At 32.0% G+C, this 13,575-nt stretch overlaps 1 pseudogene; it reads left to right on the top strand.

Moving 5' to 3' along the window:
* LOC107876833 overlaps positions 1 to 8,439 on the top strand; it is a 14,486-nt pseudogene extending 6,047 nt beyond the window's left edge.
* The last annotated feature ends 5,136 nt before the right edge of the window (positions 8,440 to 13,575 follow it).

Here is a 13,575-nt window from a genome sequence, read left to right as displayed (position 1 = left end):
CAGAACCTAAGATGGTCTTGCTTTCTTTCGTCCAAAGTACTTTTTGTGCCACTTCTCACACCAGTAGTATCCCTTAGGCGAGATCAAGCCTTCCACATACGTAATGGCAGATCTATACACATCCGGTACCACAATGTCTTGTATATTATCATTCTTAGGATCGTATATAACAACTTTACAATCAATCAGGGCCGGCTCAAGGGCCAAGCAAGTCAAGCAACGGCTTGAGGCCCCCAAAATTTTAGGGCCTCATTTTTTCAATTATTGTATGTAATGTAGTTTGACTTAATATATAATTTAAAAACTAAAGATTTTTTTTAAAAAGAGATCAAAAGTAAGTCATAAGTATTTGTATGGTTATAAATCATCTCAGGATAAATGACATTTAAATATAAATTATTTTTAAGAAAACTGAAAAGTATCTTTTTTTTTTTGTTGTTGTTGTTGGAATTTTATGATAGAAAAGTACAAGTTCTTAATATAAAAAGTTACTTAGTCAATGTGATTGATAGTCAAGGATTGTTATTCTAATAATATTCCTTTTATTTTAATTTATGTGTCCTCGCTACTATTTGGAGAGTCGACAATTATTTGTTTCGACAATTATTTGTTTCAACATGATTTTTTAAAATATTTTAAATTGTTAACTAAATAGGCTTATACTATTTTTTATATAGTTTCTAAATATGTAAATTTTTAATATAGTATATGTAAATAGACTTATACTGTATTTTTTAATTCTAAAAATTGAAAATTTTATGTCCGAATTTACGCAAAACATTAGTTGAATTTGAAGCTCTTAGTAAAGTTTAGCTTTAGGCACCCGGCGTCCTTAAGCCGGTCCTGCAATCAATTACGTCTATTATCAAAGCTACTCCATTCTCTGTCACGTAAAAGGGCACTACAAATGCACAATGTGGTATCTCTTGATTTTTTATGAAAAATAAGGATGTCCCCAATTCCTTTATTCCGTATTCTTTCATCATCAATATCTCAAGACCCCTATCATGTTGCAGACGAGTCATGCAAAGACATTCATTTGAAATTCCTAAACCGGCAACTGCATTCTCTTCTTGGTCACACTCAGGGATTGGCAACATATGGAACTTTTCAAAGATGGGATCAAAATATATTACCTTGTTACATTGACCAAAACGGTCCCAAATACTTTCATGAAGAGGTATTTTTTACCCTTACCCGATAGTGAAGACGTCCATGCAATGTAATCCCATCACGATCTGAAATTATATCATAAGCAAATTCGGGTTTCCTCCATTTTTTGCCTTTAAGACTAGCAACTGTAACATAGTTAGTCCAATCTGGGGAATCACCATCATACGTAAACATGACAGCTTTGTAATCATTCTTGAAGGAGTCGAAACAAAGTCCCCCACGTGTAACATAATGTTCCTTTATCGAATGGTAAAGCTCAAGCACTTTGGTGCAGCATCGAGTGGCAGGATTCCACAAGTAAATATGCTCTTTTACACCCAATAGTACAAGACCATTACAAGAACCCAAAAGTATAAAACCTTGTATACCACGCCTTTTATAAGGCAAGTGAGACTTTCTGACATGAATTGTTTGTTTATGAAGCTAAAGGAAGGCCGTCTAGAGCCCTTTCTCGACATTGAACGTCTATACATTATCGTGATTGCCCCTTCTCGTCCCTGGTGAAATTTGGTGAAATTAAGGATGATTACACTGTTGTCCGTTACTTTTGTTACGGTGAGGTGACAAAAATGTTATGAATTTTGTTATTTTTTATCCTTTTTGGAAAAAAATTATCAACTAAAAGAAAGTATATGATAAGGTGAATTAAATGAGTAAAATATTTTTAGGGAGGACCAAAATTACGAGTCTACGCCTCCTGCAAAAGAGCGAAAGACTCAATAAATATTTATATGCTACCAATTGAGCTGATCCCTCTTTTATTTTAACTGGTAAGCTTTAACAAACATAGCCCATCTAAAATTATGTATATGACTTTTAACTAGTGACGTACTGATTGGTGAAACGTGAGCACCTGTGTTTAAAAGATTCCACCAGAAGACATTCAAACAGTTTTTGGATTCAAATTGTTGGAGTCCTTAGTTCCATTTGTATATCGTGTATCTAGTTTTACAATCATTTCTTCCTGATAACTTGGATGAAAATGCTTTATGGTCAAAAAAAAAAATGTTGCAATTACTGTAATATGTCAATCTTTGGATTCATCTTTTTTTTTTTTTTTTTGAAATTATGGATGAAAAAAATATAAGAAATATAAAGCACATAAAAATCAAGAGATTCATCAAAAAAAACTATCGGATAAAAATTTTAATCTTTGTTTATCGTAGAAAATGGTGCTCTGCACTTTGGATGAAAAGGAAGAAATAAAATAAGCAAAAAGAAAGGAAAGGAAATAAAGGAAAAGATCCCACTAAAAATTGAGTTAATTAATTAATAACCTCCAATTAAATTATGCCATATGTATATTTGAATTGATTTTTTTAATAGTTAAATAAACTTACTTTATGAATAAATCCAAAAAAAAAAACTAATATATCAGAAAAAAAATTATATATTGACGAATAAAATAATGCCACATGTATGATTGTGTTATTTCAATTTTTTTTTCTCCTCTTCTCACACATCTATATTCTATATAATATATTACAAGTGTGAAGAGCCTTATAAAAGTGATTTAAAATTTTTACCCTTCATTAAAAGATTTTTCTTTAGACAAAACTGTCTTTTCACTATTTTTTAATTTATTATTTAATTATTTTTTATTATATTAGCTAGACTTCCTAAAATATATGGACTCCTAAAATATATGGTAGGAGAATTAATTAATATTTATATATGGGACTCCTAAAATATATGGTAGGAGAATTAATTAATATTTTTCTTTCTACTGTTCAATTAGAAAAATACTTCTAAAATAGGACTCTATTAAGGAATCTTTCTATAAATATTGAAATGTACGTTAAACTAGAAAACAAACCGGTTTGCCTATTTGGAGAATATGATTGATGCTCATCTAACTTGATTCGATTGCATTACTAGATTGGTGGATGTTTGATTTTCTAACCCTCAACTTCATCACTGTTTTGTCAGCATAATAGAATTCAACATGTGTGTGTGTATATATATATATATATATATATCTTCTTCATTTTCATTCAAAATCATTTTTTAGGATCAAAATTTTCGTCAGGACAAGAATTAGTTGGATCAAAATCGAAGCTTTGTGATCACTATTATATTTTTTTTATAGTTTACAGATCGTAGATGAATGTCGGTTGACTTTGAAGAATTTCTTGTGTAAAAGTTAGGTTTAATTGTATTGTTTTGATATATTTATTATCTTATTGTTTTATTTTAATTTACAAATTAAATGCAAAGACTATGACTATAATTATCCAATACCAAATGAGATATCAGGTAGAATGGTTATTGACTATAGAAATTTAAATGCAAAGACTATGACATATAATTATCCAATACCAAATAAGATATTAAAAATAAGACAAATACAGGGATATAATTATTTTAGTAAATTCGATTGTAAATCAGGATTTTACCATTTAAAGTTAGAAGAAGAATCTAAAGAATTAACCGCATTTACGGTACCACAAGGATTTTATGAATGGAACTATTACCATTTGGATATGAAAATGCACCAGGTAGATATCAACATTTTATGGATAGTTATTTTAAACAATTATCTAATTGTATAGTATACATAGATGATATATTATTATATACAAAAACTAAAGAGGAACATTTAAAATTATTAGGACAATTTACAGATATAATAGAAAAATCGGGAATAAGTCTAAGTGAAAAGAAAGCTGAAATTATGAAAAATCAGATAGAATTTTTAGGAATACAAATAGATAAGAGTGGAGTAAAAATGCAACAACATAGAGTACAAAAAATAATAAATTTGAAAGAAGAATTAGATACAAAAAAGAAATTACAATCATTTTTAGGATTAGTAAACCAAGTAAGGGAATATATTCCAAAATTAGCAAAAACTTTAAAACCACTACAGAAAAAATGAAAAAAGGATGTAGAATATAACTATAATGAAAAAGAAATTACAATCATTTTTAAGATTAGTAAACCAAGTAAGGGAATATATTCCAAAATTAGCAGAAACTTTAAAACCACTACAGAAAAAATTAAAAAAAGATGTAGAATATAACTATAATGAAGAAGATAAAAAACAAATTCAGAAAATAAAATTACTTTGTAAAGAATTACCTAAATTACAATTTCAGATGAAAATAGAAAATTTATATACATAGTAGAAGCAGATGCTAGTGAATGTAGTTATGGAGGAGTACTTAAATACCGATATGAAGCAGAAAAATTAGAACATCATTGTAGATACTACTCAGGTACGTTCAATGAAATAGAAATAAAATGGAAAATAAATAGGAAAGAATTATGTTCATTATATAAATGTTTGTTAGCATTTGAGCCATATATTGTATATAACAAGTTTATTGTACGAACGGATAATACACAGGTACGCTGGTGGTTAACAAAGAAAATACAAAATTCAGTTACAACAAAAGAGATTCGGAGACTAGTCTTGAATATATTAAATTTCACATTTATAATTGAAGTAATTAGTACTAACAAAAATGTTATTGCAGATAACATATCAAGACAAAGTTACACAGACTGATATAATAGAAGAGGATACTCTAGAAAAAATATTCAACACCCTAACTATGCTTTCAATGAAAGTGGACAGTATGAGTAATGAAATAGAAAAGCTAAAGACTAATGAAGTTAAACTGAAGTCTATAGCTACAAATCAGCTAACTCAGCAGTGTGCAGAGCTATGTCAATCGGAAGACATTAAAGTTCCAGAGCTAGAAGGAGACGATGGGACACTCCAAAAAACCCATAACGTTTATCAATCTACTTCTGCAGGTACAAGCAAAGGAATTAGAAAAAACATAAATATGAACCTAAACAAGCTATTTGATAAACCATATATACCAAATACATCAAAAGATCCCATGTTTATACCCCCACAAATTACCACCTACCGAGATAGTTTAAACCAAGACAAAAAGACTTACAACTGCACAACCCGGACATATATAGAAAATATCTATAATGTACAAACCTTTTTAAATACTAACCCCAGAGCTATAAACATCCAAGAACCAGATACAAACTATATAACCCAAAGATTGACCTGATATAATAAGCTAATTGCTTTACCTAAAATCAAACCAAGTCTAGTTAAAACTTGCTATGAATATGGACTACTCAGTACTGTATATACCTCTGACGGAAATGAGATATCCACTATACCGGAAATATATGAAGCATTTAGCATTTTTAAAAGAATAACCAAAGGTACCCTATTTTTTATAAAAATTTACACGGCACCAGCAGAGATATTATATGATGAAGTTAAAAAATCCATACAAGTTGTAAAGCTAGGAATGACACGAGATATGATTATACCACAAGATATTATTCCACAACCAGAAATACCTAGAATTGAGATACCAAAATTTTATGTGAATAAGAGGATTGTCGGACTATCTACAATTTTGCAAGAGCTAGCGAACACATACTCAACCAAAATCCCATATGAAGTTATTCTTCAAGAAATCATGTACTAATATATTCAAACTCAAAGGAATTACGAGAAACGGATATGGAAACTATTAGGCAATGGATTCTGAGGTTACTCAAACCAAAGACAGAACCTATCGCCAGAGCTATCAGAGAAAAATTTATTTCAGAAGAATTATTAACCAGATATTGCAAGACAATTGGACATAAATATCCAGATCATGAATGTTCAAAATGTAATGGAGGAGATAATGATATCCCAGAAGTTCAGCTAGAATAGAAGAAAAATCAACCAAGTAGATAAGAACGCCAGCTGGAAGATACAAGATACAAGATAAGAAGCAATAATGGAGATATGGAAAAGCAGCAGATACGAAAACGAGAAAATATCAACGGAGTAATAATAGAAGACAAGCTATTAAATTGTGAAAGCGACATGTAAACTTTCACAATTTACTTTACGTAAAATATTGAAAACTTTTGTATAGGCTAAACTTTTAGGCTTTAGGCTTTTTGACTATTATTAGTCTAGGCATTAATAATTTTTGTCTTATTAGAGACTTTTTTGTAGACTAATTTTAGAAACGTGAATACTCTTGTAAAGATTTAGTCTATAAATAAGATGAACCGAAGGCATTGCAAAGCAAGCCTTCATGTGTTGAAGCAAAAACTCTCTCCTGTCCACTACAAATATTTTGCTTAGTTATTAAAAAAAAAGATTTATTTCAATGGAAAAAGCTATGAAGGAACAAACCTTAGAAATATCAAACCTACCCGAACATGTATATTTATTTATGATTATGAATAGCTAAATTCATAATTCCCAACAATCATGGTATGATAAAATAAATTCATGTTAGTTACTTTATAGTAGAATTATTCGAAGAATAATATGTTAAGAAGTTTATTAGCAAAGTGGAAACGGAGAAAAATCCCTAAGAACTATGTCATCCTAAAGGTGAAACCAATGAGGCAAGAAGCCGTGGTGGGGAGTAACCAGAGTAGAGGCGCTGTTTAAGGGAAAAATATCCAGATTACCATGCTAATAGTGACCGAACAACATGTTATTTAAGAATAATCTAGTATATAGTAATCTAAGATGACCATATTTTGTTATGTACAAGATTGAAGGGAATATTTTGAAAATAGCAATTTTATGAAAATGAATAATTATTTATCTGATGTAATGGTAGATAAATTTAAAATACTTATTTTGTATGCACTTAAGGATATAAAAGTAGTAGATATAAGAAAAATCATATTAGAAAAAGCATTTGGTAAATATTATATGACTAGAATAAATTACATACCATACCTACCTAACTACTCTTACAAATACTTACCATGATAAATTACATATATCTAGAATTTTTGGAAAAAGATATGAGAAACATACAGTTAATAGAAAAACAGATGAAAGTAAATTTAGACAAATACATGGAAACTAAAGATATAAAATATATAGAATTTCTTAATGAAAAGATGCAAGAACTACTAAGACTAAAACAAACAACTACAAAATATTATAATAAAATATTTAGTCAATTTTAAATGATAGATAATCTTAAAGTCTTAATCTTATATATACTTAGAGATATAGAAATTATAGATATTAAGAAAAATAATATTAGAAAAAGTATTAGACTATGAAATTGAAACTATAAATTGAATAGCACAGTTATACCTGGATAATTACCCAGATGGATATTATTCAGATTAAGAGATGTTAGAATATATTAGAAAAACTAGAGAAAATCAAGATAATCTAAATAAAGAAATTAATTATAGAAATCGAATTAAAAAAATAATGGAGAATCTAAAAGAATAATTTATATGGATAGAAGAAACCTTAGAAAATTTAGAAAAAAGTACATGTGATAGTTTATATAATTTAAAAAACTCGCTACGAGAAGAACAACACAAAATAATAAATAACATTGAAAATCTAGAATTAGATATACATTACAGTACAATTAGGATAAATTATTATACAGAAATCTGTAACTCTGCAATTACTACAGGATAAAATGATAGACTACAAATATTTAAAATATTGGAGAGAAAATATGGATGAAATAATATCACAAAGAAAAATAGATCCATTATATATAATAGATTTATTTTACAAGTTATCTTTACAAGTTAGTTATCTGCACCCCCTACTAAAATGCAGTCTTTAGTATTGTTTGAACTTTACTTCGACTATCATATTATTTTGTTACCGTTACTGTCGTGTTACTATCTGTTGTTTCTGTTGATATCTTTAATTTACTTGTTAATTATCTTGATCTTGTGTCTATTTTGGTTTCAATTTTTTTAATGATTGATTATTGAGTGTTATAAGGGAAATAATGAAATGTGTACATATTTGGGAATTATAATCTTTCTCCAAAAAAAAAAGGACAATGATTTAGAATATTTATGTAGCTGAATCCAATTATTTTGAGATTTTTATTTTTGTTGTAGTTCTACTGCTATTATTTTGGAATTTTTGTTAGGCCAAGACTTGTGTTAGCTTTCGTAAATTTCTAACGCTTGTTATACACTTTAAAATGCTTATTTTGGGACTTTGAGAAGATTGGATACTTAATGATCATGTTGGTTTAGTATTTAGGAGTTGATGTAAATTCCTATTAAAACCCAGTGGTTTATTATTACGCGTTTCGATTCAAATCCGACAATTATGATGATATTGTTAATACGAATTCCGGTTTAAGTCCGACAATTGATGATGTTATTGATAGTATGAGTCCCGATTTAAGTCTGGTTAATGATGATAATGATGTTGATGCTGTTGAGTTTCGGTTCGAGGCTGGCGTTAAGAGTTATACTATGAAGGTTTAGGAAAGGGTGGTAGAGTTGAGGCTGAGGAGGATCATGACTATTTTTGAGAATTAGTTCGTTTTCATGCCAGTTCGTTCGATACTGAGGCCATTCACCTCGTGGAGAGATTAGTAAAGCAGTTTAGGGAAAGGAAGAAGGACTTGCACATGGTGTTCATTAATCTTGAGAAGACATAAACAAAGTCTCCAGGAGATTTTGTGGAGGTGCTTGGAGGCTCGAAAGGTGCCTATGACATACACCATGTCAATTTAGGACATGTATGATGGAGCAAAGAAATGTGTGAGGACGGTAGGAGGAGATTCAGAGCCTTTTTCTATTTTGACAGGGTTGCATCAGGGATCGACTGTCCTGAGCCGGGGGTCTATCAAAAATAACCTCTTTACTTCTTCAGAGTAGTGGTATGGACTGTGTATATTTTACCCTCCCCAGACCCCACTGTGTGGAAATACATTGGGTATGTTGTTGTTATTGTTGCATCAGGGATTGACTCTTAAACCCATTTTTATTTGCCTTGGTGATGGATGTTTTGATGCGGTGTATTCAAGGAGGGTGCCTTCGTGTATGTTATTTACTGATGATGTTGTACTAATTGACTGATACCGAACAAACAAGGGAACATGAAATTACACCCCAAAATAGTCCACAAATCACAACAATTGTGGACCAAATGGGACATCTCTCGGATTCACTATCTAGAATAAGAAAGAAGAGGATACAAGGTGTTAATACACCAAAACAGCGAGCCAACAACAAGTTTAGCAACACAAGATGAAGCTCCATAATATTATAATAACAGCAAGAAAAAACGGGTTACATTAACAACACAAGAAGCTGAAATTAAAACAAGATACAATATAGGTAGTTAGACAAGTGTTGATGTAGTCTTAATAACCAAAGAGAATATTCCACTCTTGGACCTTTAAAACTTCACACAACAAATACCTAACTTTAACAATTGACACAAGAGAGGCGTCCACCACCCAAGCACCAACGTATCAAGCAAAATGCAACACACAAGAGAATCCACCCTTACGTTATGCCCTAGTTTTAATTGGACTCTCTCTCACTCTAAGAGAAGTATTCTTCAATAATAATAATGAACTAAATAAATAAACCCTACAATGTTCTATTTATACTACATTACAATAATAAACAAAAAGGCCCTTTAGTGACCAGTCTTCAAAAATACTCAAAAGTGCCATAATCATGATCATACTTGTATCATCCTCTCCATCTTGAGAGAAACTTGCCCACAAATTCATAACCTCGCCTCTTTTACAAAGGCACTTCACAATCTCCTTCACACGGCCATACATCTTCTACATCCTTCCCGCCTTGCATTTTAACCTCTTTTTGTTCTCTATCTTGAGGCTTTCCATCAACCTTAGCCGTATCAATTACTACTCCTTCCCCAAGATAGAAAATTATACAAGATCGACAAGAAAGACACCAAAACATACACCAAAATAGTCAACGATTTGAAGAACCGAGGACCCCCTTTGATGACCTCTTTCGAATTTGCAAGAAGAACAAGAAGGGAAGTGATATCAAGAGTAAAACACACTAAAATAGTAACAACACTTGATGAACAAGATGCAATAACAACAACACACCATTACAAGACAAGACACAAATGAATTACACTAGATATACACAAACGATTATAAGAAAGTAAAGATAGATTGATAGACAAAGGGAAGGTATAATATTAACAACCCAAAAGCTTATTCCACTTTTGGACCTTTAATATCATACACAACCTAAATCTATCTCTTACATGACCTCAAGGGAACTAGAATTCCCAAGTAATCTCCGTTTCTAAGCAAATGATCAACACGAGGATTCCACCTAGTCCAAGGATTCCACCTTGCTAAAGACTCTCAAAGAGGCCACAAAATGTATTCTCCAAAAATCTCACAAAACTGACCTAATGAGTTTCTATTTATACCTAGGTTAACTTATTACAAATGACTAAAAAAACCCTTGCAAAGGGCGGATAAACAGTGAACGTGGATGAATAGTGAACAGTTTTGGAGTTTGTGGGACTTGTTCTCTACACTTCAAAGCTTGTTTCTTGGATGGGCAGCCCCCGTGCTCGAGCCTTGACGCATTGAACTCCGATCATGATCGTACCCGTATCATCCTCCCCTCCTTAGAAAGGATTCGTCTTCGAATCCAAACTTTGCAAAGCAATAGAAAGGACAAGCAAACAAAAGTTCCTCAAGGTATGAGGGTTAGGATTAGTGTAATCAATCATAGCATCTTGCCAAGGTGGCTCAAACTTCACATATACCCAAATATCCCTCTTACCTGAATACCCTACCAAGGGAGAATCAACTAGTTTATCCACATAAGTGTGATAAGAAACAAGGAACAAGTATCGCTTATCAAGTGAAAACATAGACTCTTCTTGGAACAACAATTAGACTTGAAAGCCGAAAGAGGAAAGACATACATTCCATGGACATTCAAGTCATTCCAAAAGACATCCTCATCACCACACTTCAAATGATCACCGGAATCAAATAGGTAGAGTGTCCATAGGCACGGGTTGGGAATACACTTCCTTACCCCAGTAATACTACAATAATGATCAAATGTCCCCTCTATACTATCATGGTCAATAACAAAAATAACTAGAGGGTCATCCTTAGTCATTCGGCCAACATGTTCAACATCATCATTTTCACACACAAGTTGATCTTCATGACTTCCATAAGACAATGTACTATCACTTTCCACAATGTCTTTAACACTAGGTGAATCAACTAGTGTATCCACAATATCAAGTTATACATTATCATCACAAAATGAAGGCACATTCGGCTCACTTAAAGACAAACTATCATTCACACTTAGTTGGCAATTATCCCCATTCACTAGAGTTGAAAAGTTAGTTTGATTACCTTGTAGCTCATGTGGAGCATGGCCACTCACGGGAATTTGATTAGAAAGGCTTGGATGCTCTATCAAGTTATCCAACTTCTTACACAGAGAGCCTTCCGTCCCTTCCAATCCTCCTTCCATTATGTTCATTATTCACCTATCTATGGCATCAAGCCTTGCCATGGTGGATTTAACCCAACTAGGCATTTCAGCTTCATTTTCCATTGTACCTCAAGAGCTACTAAGCAAACAACAAGAAAACAACAAACACATTAAAGATTAGCAAAAATCAGTCCACAATTCATCACAAAACAGTCCACAATGCATCTCAAAATAGTACACAATCCCTCACTTTCACACTTTGGATTTTTCACTCTATTGGCCTTACAAGTGTTGATAACTCGTTTATACTCCAATGAGGTTACTTGGTCCCAATTTTGGCTCGAGGTCGGAGTAGATTCTTGTTTAAAACGACTCAAATAATTAATGTACAAACTTGAACCAAAAAAGATACTACGATTCAAAAATGAGAAAAGCACACAACAAACATAACACGAAGAACGTACACAAAACTAACTTACAAGCTAGTAGGGTATTACTAGGTTGTCAATTAGTGTCGAGCAAACAAACGATACTAGGAAACAATAAAATGAAACTAAGAAATCTAAAATTTATACTCAAAAATATTGCGTGAACAATACTTAGTGATGTGGCAGTCCGCTATTGGCCTCGAGTTTTATCAAAATTTTATTTCCCAATTTCAAGTCTTGATCAATATACAATTTAAAATTGGTGGATTTGGTTAATGGAGGGAAAAGTAGTCTTTGAGCCTTTTTGTTCAAATTTCAAAAGCAAAACTTGACTTCTTTGAACTTTCTCCTTGAAACAAGGTCCTTAAATCAAGAAAAAGTAGATGAAAAGTCATTGAAGTGATACGGACAAGTCTTTCACTAACAACTACTACAAGCTTTTCTTTCACCTTTTTAGATCTAGTTTCCACTTTCAGGATTAACAAGATGATGAAAGGGTGAAGAACCTTAAGAACAACAACAATTTCAGTTTCCAACTCCACTACAACAAGACCATCAAATCGGCCAAGGTTTAGGTAATAACAACATCCAACTCAACCACACCTTGTTCACATCAACAACTTCAACAAGTTCAAGTTCAATTTTAGATTTGGACACTTTTTAGTGTTGATGAGAACGAAACCAACACTAGAAATACTCTAAACAAACAAAAGACTACAAGTTCTAGACACACAACAAACAAATCTTGGCCAAGATAACAACAACACAATTTTTGGCCAAGAATACAAAATGGACAGATTTGCACTTTTTGGAATTTTTTTGCAGTTTTCAGCTTTTTTTTTTAATTTTCATCCCAGAGAACCCAAGATTGGTAGTGTAGGAACACAACCAGCCTTGCTCTGATACCAAATGATACAGAAAAAATAAGGGAACACGAAATCACACCCCAAAACAGTCCACAAATCACAACAAATCGTGGACTAAATGGGACCTTTTCGGATTCACTATCTAGAACAAGAAAGAAGAGGATATAAGGTGTTAATACACCAAAACAGCCAGGCAACAACAAGTTTAGCAACACAATATGAAGCTCCACAATATTACTATATCAACAAGAACAACGGGTTACATTAACAACACAAGAAGCCGAAACTAAAATAAGATACAAGATGGGTAGTTAGACAAGTGTTGATGTAGTCTTAACAACCCAAGAGAATATTCCACTCTTGGACCTTTAAAACTTCACACAAAAAATACCTAACTCTTACAATTGACACAAGAAAGGCGTCCACCACTAAGCCCCAACGTATCAAGCAAAATGCAACACACAAAAGAATCCACCCTTACGTTATTCCCTAGTTTTAATTGGACTCTCTCTCTCACTCTAAGAGAAGTATTCTTCAATAATAATGATCAACTAAAGAAATAAATCCTACAATGTTCTATTTATACTACATTACAATAATAGACAAAAGGGCCCTTTAGTGACTAGTCTTCAAAAATACTCAAAAGTGTCATGATCATGATCATACTTGTATCATTGACGGGACTCGGGGAGGATTTAATGATAAGTTTGAGGTTTGGAGGCAGACCCTTGAGTCTCAAATATTTAGGTTGAGTAGGATCAAGACGGAGTACTTGAAATGTAAATTTAGTGATTTGTCGCATGAGGTTGACGTGGTAGTGAAGCTGGATTCTCAGGTCATTCAGAAGAGGAAGA

This window comes from Capsicum annuum, chromosome 7 (genome assembly GCF_002878395.1).
Source record: "Capsicum annuum cultivar UCD-10X-F1 chromosome 7, UCD10Xv1.1, whole genome shotgun sequence".
Classification (NCBI taxonomy): domain Eukaryota; kingdom Viridiplantae; phylum Streptophyta; class Magnoliopsida; order Solanales; family Solanaceae; genus Capsicum; species Capsicum annuum.
Note: the sequence above shows the minus strand (reverse complement) of the source record. Positions and strands in the feature narration are given on the sequence as shown.